The sequence below is a fragment of the Oncorhynchus keta genome, chromosome 13 (assembly GCF_023373465.1).
Source record: "Oncorhynchus keta strain PuntledgeMale-10-30-2019 chromosome 13, Oket_V2, whole genome shotgun sequence".
NCBI classification, from domain to species: Eukaryota; Metazoa; Chordata; class Actinopteri; order Salmoniformes; family Salmonidae; genus Oncorhynchus; species Oncorhynchus keta.
Window position 1 is genome coordinate 41,244,447 of NC_068433.1, and position 7,333 is coordinate 41,251,779.

Consider the following 7,333-nt stretch of genomic DNA (forward strand, 5'->3'; position numbering starts at 1 on the left):
AACACTGTGAGGATCAGTAGTGCAATAGACAACCATATACACTCCAATGATATACAAATAACTGGAGGAAAACTGTTGTCACAGGTAAACCATCTCTACTTGCAATCAACTCTTCTTTGTTCCTGTCACAGCATGTCAATGTCTTTAGGCTATTTCCTGCTGAATGGAATCAGTAGACGTATGGAGCTTCATCATTACTGCAGGGTGAACCTTATTAAAGCACAGAGAAAACAGTGACCTGAAACACCCAGGCTGTACAGTACTGCATGGCATACACTGTAGTTTGTCCTTCTGTGCCATCAACATATCACCCGAAAACCATCATCTGCATGAGCCGTTCAAGTACTTACCTCTGATTATTTTTACAGTATTATTATGAAGGTCAAACCAGAGACTTGTGCCACCTTGAGTATGTCACACAGGACAGTCCAGTTGATCCATCCATCAGTGTTTGTGGGGTTTTTTTCAAGTTCTCTTTTAATGGTCGATTGTTCCATATCAGCGATCACTTTATTCAGTGTCTTAGTTTTGTCTGACAGACCCTGATGCTTCAGTCTAAACGCCAGTGCTTTAGACAGGTGTATGGGCAGCTTGGGGAAACATGTCTGTCCTGCATAGCATTGACAGGTGAACTTCCTAGAGAAGAGAGTCAGGTCAGCTAGACTGGGAGTCCCAGTGACCATGTACGTGCCCCTGGCCCGCAGGATACGGAAGTTCCCTGAGGACAGGTGGAGGTAGTGGTCCGACTCGTAGTGCTTCCGGACGCAGTGCCCGTTCCCCTGGCACAGGAAGTTGCCGGGCGGCGGCCGTCTCGTTGTTGACGTAGGGGTTGAGCGTGGTGGTGAGGTACAAGGAAAGAGCTTCACAAGACGCCTGTGGAGAGGGAGAGAGAGAAAGTAGGAGGAAATGATAACACTTCATGTTTATGTGTAGGGCTGAGATACGCCTGGTGAGCCTCACAGGATGCCTGTGGGAAGGGAGGGTGGAGGGAGGGAACAATACATCAAAGAAAGTTTGAGTGGATTCATATGTGCTGGAGTAGTATTCTATTTATGGTAATATTCTATTTATGGTAATATTCTATTCATGGTGAGAATACTTTTTTTTCTGCTTTTGAATAGTTTTGTTTCTTAAAACAATATTATGTGTCTCAAATGGCACCCTAAAAATGTCAGTGGTATTTTGCGTTCAGTGTGATTGGGGAGTATCACCTTGAGTGTGTATGTGTGTCAGCCTTGTTTATACCTGGCTCTAGCATGCGGCCTTTGTTCTGATCTGGTCTACATTCTGATTTTGCCCACATTTTCAGAACTATGTGAGGCTTTGGTATTAACATGTATTAACATGTGACTCATATCCGTCCATTGTGTCCGCACTGTGAACAGATTTCCTGGTTTCCTGGTCCCTCCCTGTATGCATATTTATTTATTTTATTTTATTGATGCCATAAGTTAATGGTGCCACCTGTCAATGATTTTAGAAGGCAGGGTAAGGATGATTTAAACGGCTTCACTGTCCAGATCCATGTGCACTTGTAAGGAGGAGGTGAGGGCATTCGGAGTGTGGTGTCAGGAAAACAACCTCTCACACAACGTCAACAAAACACAGGAGATGATCGTGGACTTCAGGAAACAGCAGAGGGAGCACTCCCCCCTATCCACATCGACGGAACAGCAGTGGAGAAGCTGGACAGTTTTGAGGTCCTCGGCCTATGTTCTGTAGCTCAGTTGGTAGAGCATGGCGCTTGTAACGCCAGGGTAGTGGGTTCAATCCCCGCGACCACCCATACGTAGAATGTATGCACACATGACTGTAAGTCGCTTTGGATAAAAGCGTCTGCTAAATGGCATATATTATTATTATATTACTAACTGAAATGGTCCACCCACACAGACAGTGTGTTAAAGAAGGTGCAACAGCGCCTCTTCAACCTCAGGAGGCTGAAGTAATTTGGCTTGTCACCTAAAACCCTCACAAACTTTTAGAGATGCACAATTGAGAGCATCTTATCAGGCTGTATCACTGCCTGGTACGGCAACTGAACCGCCCACAACCGCAAGGTTCTTCAGAGGGTGGTGCGGTCTGCACAACGCATCGCCGGGGCAAACTGCCTGCCCTCCAGGGCACCTACAGCACCCGATGTCACAGGAAGGCCAATAAGATCATCAAGGACAACAACCACACGAGCCACTGCATGTTCACCCCGCTACAATCAAGAAGGCGAGGTCAGTACAGGTGCATCAAAGCTGGGATCGAGAGACTGAAAAACAGCTTCTATCGCAAGGCCATCATACTGTTAAACAGCCATCACTAACACAGAGGCTGCTGCCTACATACAGACTCAAAATCATTGGCCACTTTAATAAATGCATCACTATTCACATTAATAATGCCACTTTAAAAATGTTTACATATCTTGCATTACTCCTCATATGTATATACTGTATTCTATACCATCTATTGCATTTTGTCTATGCCGCTCGGTCATCGCTCATCCATATATTTATATGTACATATTCTTATTCCATCCCTTTACTTAGATTTGCGTGTATTAGGTAGTTGTTGTGGAATTGTTAGATATTACTGCACTGTTGGAACTAGAAGCCCAAGCATTTAGCTACACTTGCATTAACATCTGCTAACCATGTGTATGTGACCAATACAATTTATTTTGATTTGAGGTGGTGAGGAAGATCTGATCACAATGCATCTTTTGATTGTCTACATATAGTACACCTGTCTGAAAATGTGGTTACCATCAGGATGTGGACAAGATCAGGACAAAGGATCCATTTTAGAACCAGGTATAAACGGGGCTAGAGTATCACCTAACCTTGTCATCGTAGTTGGCACTGGCCCCCCACAGAATGGCTCCTGAGGCCTCCACAGCAGCACTCTCCCCGATGGTCCCAGATCCCCCTGGAGACCATCACACAGTTAACGCAGAGAAGGGTTATTATTATAGTGGTAGGGGGTGTGACAAAGGTAAACTGCACCTCAGGACAACATTTCTCTAATCTCGGATCCCCACCATCACCCTGCTTCGTGTGTCTAGCGGGTAGGGGCTAGCTAGAGACTCATTTAGGATTGGTCAAAGGCCTTTGTAAGAAGCATATTTCTCACCTGGCTGAGGAAGCGTCTGTTCTGGTCGATGAAGACAGGTCGTGTTTCCACGTAGACGGGTGCGGTGAGGGGCTTGGCGGGCAGGGCAGACACCCTCAGCGCATCCTGGACTCAGTTCCTTACCATCAGGGTTGCGCTATGCCTGTCCCCTAGAGACGCCTAAAAGAAGCACAACAACCCCATGGGAGTTAGTCTCTCTCACCTTACCTACAAACTAGGAAGCACTAGACTTTTAGTATAGCCTGCCAGGCTACACAGGAGATGGCAAAACCAAAACACATCTGGCTACCAGACTAGGGGTAGATGTTAGATTATGAATTAGTCATATCCTGCCCCACCCCACCCCCCAAAAAAACATCCTTTACCTGCAGGTATATAGATGGGTATAGTGCAGAACTAGCCTCCCACAGCCAGAGCAGCTCATCGTTCTGCCCCATCACCTCCTTGGTACATCTCCCTGTGTATCCTGGCTCCATCCATCCATGGTTATAACAGTTGGGGAACAGGTAGAATCCCCACTGGTAGTTGGGCCTGAGCCGGCTACCCAAGGACAGAGTCTCTGCCATGTAGCTGCAGGTTTCTGCCTGGAACTGCTTCTTGGCTGTAGTCGTGGCCCACCATGCTGTGAGGGAGTGGTCCCTCTGGCGGGCATGGGTCACTGAAAGGGTTCTGTAGATCCACTTGGAGCCCCAGTTCCTGGCCCACAGGGGGCGCCAGTCCTCCCAGTCGATCACAGCCAGGACACCGGCTGTCCTGGAGGGAGGTGGAGCAGTAAAGTTATACCCTTATTATGCACTGATCTAAGGTCAGTTTTGTGTCCCCAAGTCTCCCTTAATGGTTAAGGTTAATGTTTGAACATGGTGGACTAAACATTGATCTGCAGTAGAGTAGCAGTTGTAGTTTCCCCATAGTGTTGACCTGATGGTTAATCATTAAGGTTAGGATTTTGGTGCTGATTTTAGATCAGTACTTGGAGGGGATGTAGTAGTCAATGTTAGCGCGGGCTTTGGCCAAGCTGGCCCTAAGGTTTCCTCTCTGGGGGATGCCTCCGTAGAACTGCTGCCTGGATAGCAGGTTCACTTGGGGGTAGAGGCCCAGTCGGTCAGTATAGAACAGAGACAGGAACTGACCTGGCACTTAAAAGCAGGGAGGAAGGAAACACAGTAACGTTCTCGCAATAAATCCCTGTTAGAACATTGAAGTATATGATTGTTTTAGGGTCATTCATTTTCTAACATGTTACCATTTATCCAAGAGAAATATATGTATTGTTTCTTACCTTGGCAGGTGTGGCCACACCTCTGTAGGGGGAGGTGTACAGGGAGATATTGTACCTGTTACACACTAGGTCTGGGATGTTCTGGGTCACTATGAAGGGCTCACAGTCAAACAGAGGGGGAGCAGTGTGGTGGAGAGGATGGGGAGAGGTTTGGGGTGGACGAGGAGTGGAGGTTTTGGGTAAGGGACGGGTGGTAGAGGGAAGAGGAGCGATTGTTGTTTTGGGAAGATAAGGGACAGTAGTTCTGGAGAGAGGAGGGGTGGAGAACTGAGAGAAAGGAGGGGTGGTCATTTTGGGACGTGGATGGGAAGTTTTGGGGAAGGGACTGGTGGAATGGGGAGAGGAGAAGGAAGAGAAGAGGAGGTTTTGGGTAAGGGAGGGTTGGTAGTTTTGGGGAGATGAGGGAGGGAGGTTTTGGGGAGACGAGGGTTGGAGTGTTTTGGAAGGGGACTGGTTGTGTCGTGGAGAAGAGAAGGGGATGTTTTGGGGAGACGAGCGCGGTAGGTTTTGGGTAAGGGAGGTGAGGTATTGGGGACAGGAGGAGGGAAGGTTTTGGGGAATGGAAGGGCAGTTGTGGAGAGGAGAAGGGTGGAGGTGATGTAAGAGAGAGGAGCAGGCGAGGAATGAGAGACAGGAGGGACAATGGTTTGGGGAGACGCTGACGGGATATTTGGGTGAAGGGACTGGTCATATAGAGAGGAGGAGGAAGGGAAGTTTTGGGGAGATGAGGGCGGGAGGGGTTTTGGGGGAGGCGTGTGGCATGGGGAAGTTGAAGGCGCAAAGTTTTGTATAAGGTACAGTAGCATCGGAGGTTTTGGGAAGAGGAGGAACAGTGGTTTTGGAGAGGAGTGGGATGTTGATGTAGGGCAGAGGAGTGGAGAGAGAGGAAGGGTTAAGGTGGTAAAGGAAATTTGATTTTGGGGCTGGGAGAATGTGGAGGTTTTGGGGAAGAGGGTGGGAGAGAGGAGAGGTATTGATAAGTGTAAGAGAAGGGCTGGAGGTTGTTGGAGGTAGGAGGGTAGTGGAGCTGATGACACCCAGGAGAGAGAGGGTGAGGGCGGACAGCAGCCGTACAATGCCCCTGCTCTTCTGGATGTACCAACCCATCCTTTCTCCTGTGGAGGAAAAACATTCAGCAAACAGACAACAAACTGTCAGTATGAAGTGTACTGCATATAGAACATACAGTTGAAGTCGGAAGTTTACATGCACCATAGCCAAATACATTTAAACTCAGTTTTTCACAATTCCTGACATTCAATCCTAGTAATAATTCCCTGTCTTAGGTCAGTTAGGATCACCACTTTATTTTAAGAATGTAAAATGTCAGAATAATAGTAGAGAGAATGATTTATTTCAGCTTTTATTTATTTCATCACATTTCCAGTGGGTCAGACGTTTACATACACTCAATAAGTATCTGGTAGCATTGCCTTTAAATTGTTTAACTTGGGTCAAACATTTGAGGTAGCCTTCCACAAGTTTCCCACAATAAGTTGGGTGAATTTAGTCCCATTCCTCCTGACAGAGCTGGTGTAACTGAGACAGGTTTGTAGGCCTCCTTGCTCACACACGCTTTTTCAGGTCAGCCCACAAATTGTCTATAGGATTCAGGCCAGGGCTTTGTGATGGCCACTCCAATACCTTGACTTTGTTGTCCTTAAGCCATTTTGCCACAACTCTGGAAGTATAATTGGGGTCATTGTTCATTTGGAAGACCCATTTGCGACCAAGCTTTAACTTCCTGACTGATGTCTTGAGATGTTGCTTCAATATATCCACGTAATTTTCTTTCCTCATGATGCCATCTATTTTGTGAAGTGCACCTGTCCCTCCTGCAGCAAAACACCCCCACAGCATGATGCTGCCACCCCCGTGCTTCATGGTTGGGATGGTGTTCTTCAGCTTGCAATCCTCCCCCTTTTTCCTCCAAACATAACGATGGTCATTATGGCCAAACCGTTCTATTTTTGTTTCATCAGACCAGAGGACATTTCTCCAGAAAGTACGATCTTTGTCCCCATGTGCAGTTACAAACCGTAGTCTGGCGGTTTTGGAGCGGTGGCTTCTTCCTTGCTGAGCGGCCTTTCAGGTTATGTCGATATAGGTGTCACACCCTGACCATAGTTTGCTTTGTATGTTTCTGTGTTTTGTTTGGTCAGGGTGTGATCTGAGTGGGCATTCTATGTTGTGTGTCTAGTTTGTCTGTTTCTGTGTTTGGCCTGATATGGTTCTCAATCAGAGGCAGGTGTTAGTCATTGTCTCTGATTGGGAACCATATTTAGGTAGCCTGATTGGTGTTGGGGTTTGTGGGTGATTTGTTCTTGTCTCTGTGTAGTTTCACCAGATAGGCTCGGTCATTTTGGTTTTTCTTTTTTACTTGTTTTGGAAGAGAAGAGAACGAGCGCCATTCTCCTTGCGGAGATGGTGCTAAATACATCAACACGGTCGGTCCCTGGGATTGGGCTGGCCAACACGATTCGGTTTGCTTGGAAGGAAAAGGAGTTGGAACCTTTAGGACACAACTTTTGGAAGGATAATATTGATGGGGATTCTAAAGCTGACGGTGAAGGACGTGTTTTGTTTCCAAGGCAACTCGTTGGAGGGAGCATACGACGTGGCACTATATACATAGGAAAAACATGATGATATCCTGAGAAGGGCAAGAGCAGTGGGAGGTGAGAGGCCGATGTGCCACATGGATAACGTCTCCTCAGCAAGGCACCTCAAAGACTCCCTTGGGTTTTGGAATGGGAGGAGAGGCTTCCAGGCCCTCCTCAGAGAGGACCCAAAGGGACATGGTGGCTACCTCCATCCTCCTGCTATGTTCTCCCTAGGGCGTCAGCCCCCATTTTGCAGGCGCTGTATGGCCTACGGTCACATATCCGCCTCGTGCAGTACAAGAAAATGCAGATTTTGTGGATCTGAGGA

At 47.3% G+C, this 7,333-nt stretch overlaps 1 pseudogene; it reads right to left on the reverse strand.

The window, feature by feature from the left end:
• Positions 1–362: 362 nt before the first annotated feature.
• Positions 363–4,693, reverse strand: LOC118392558 (hyaluronidase PH-20-like; annotated as a pseudogene).
• Between the last annotated feature and the right edge of the window lie 2,640 nt (positions 4,694–7,333).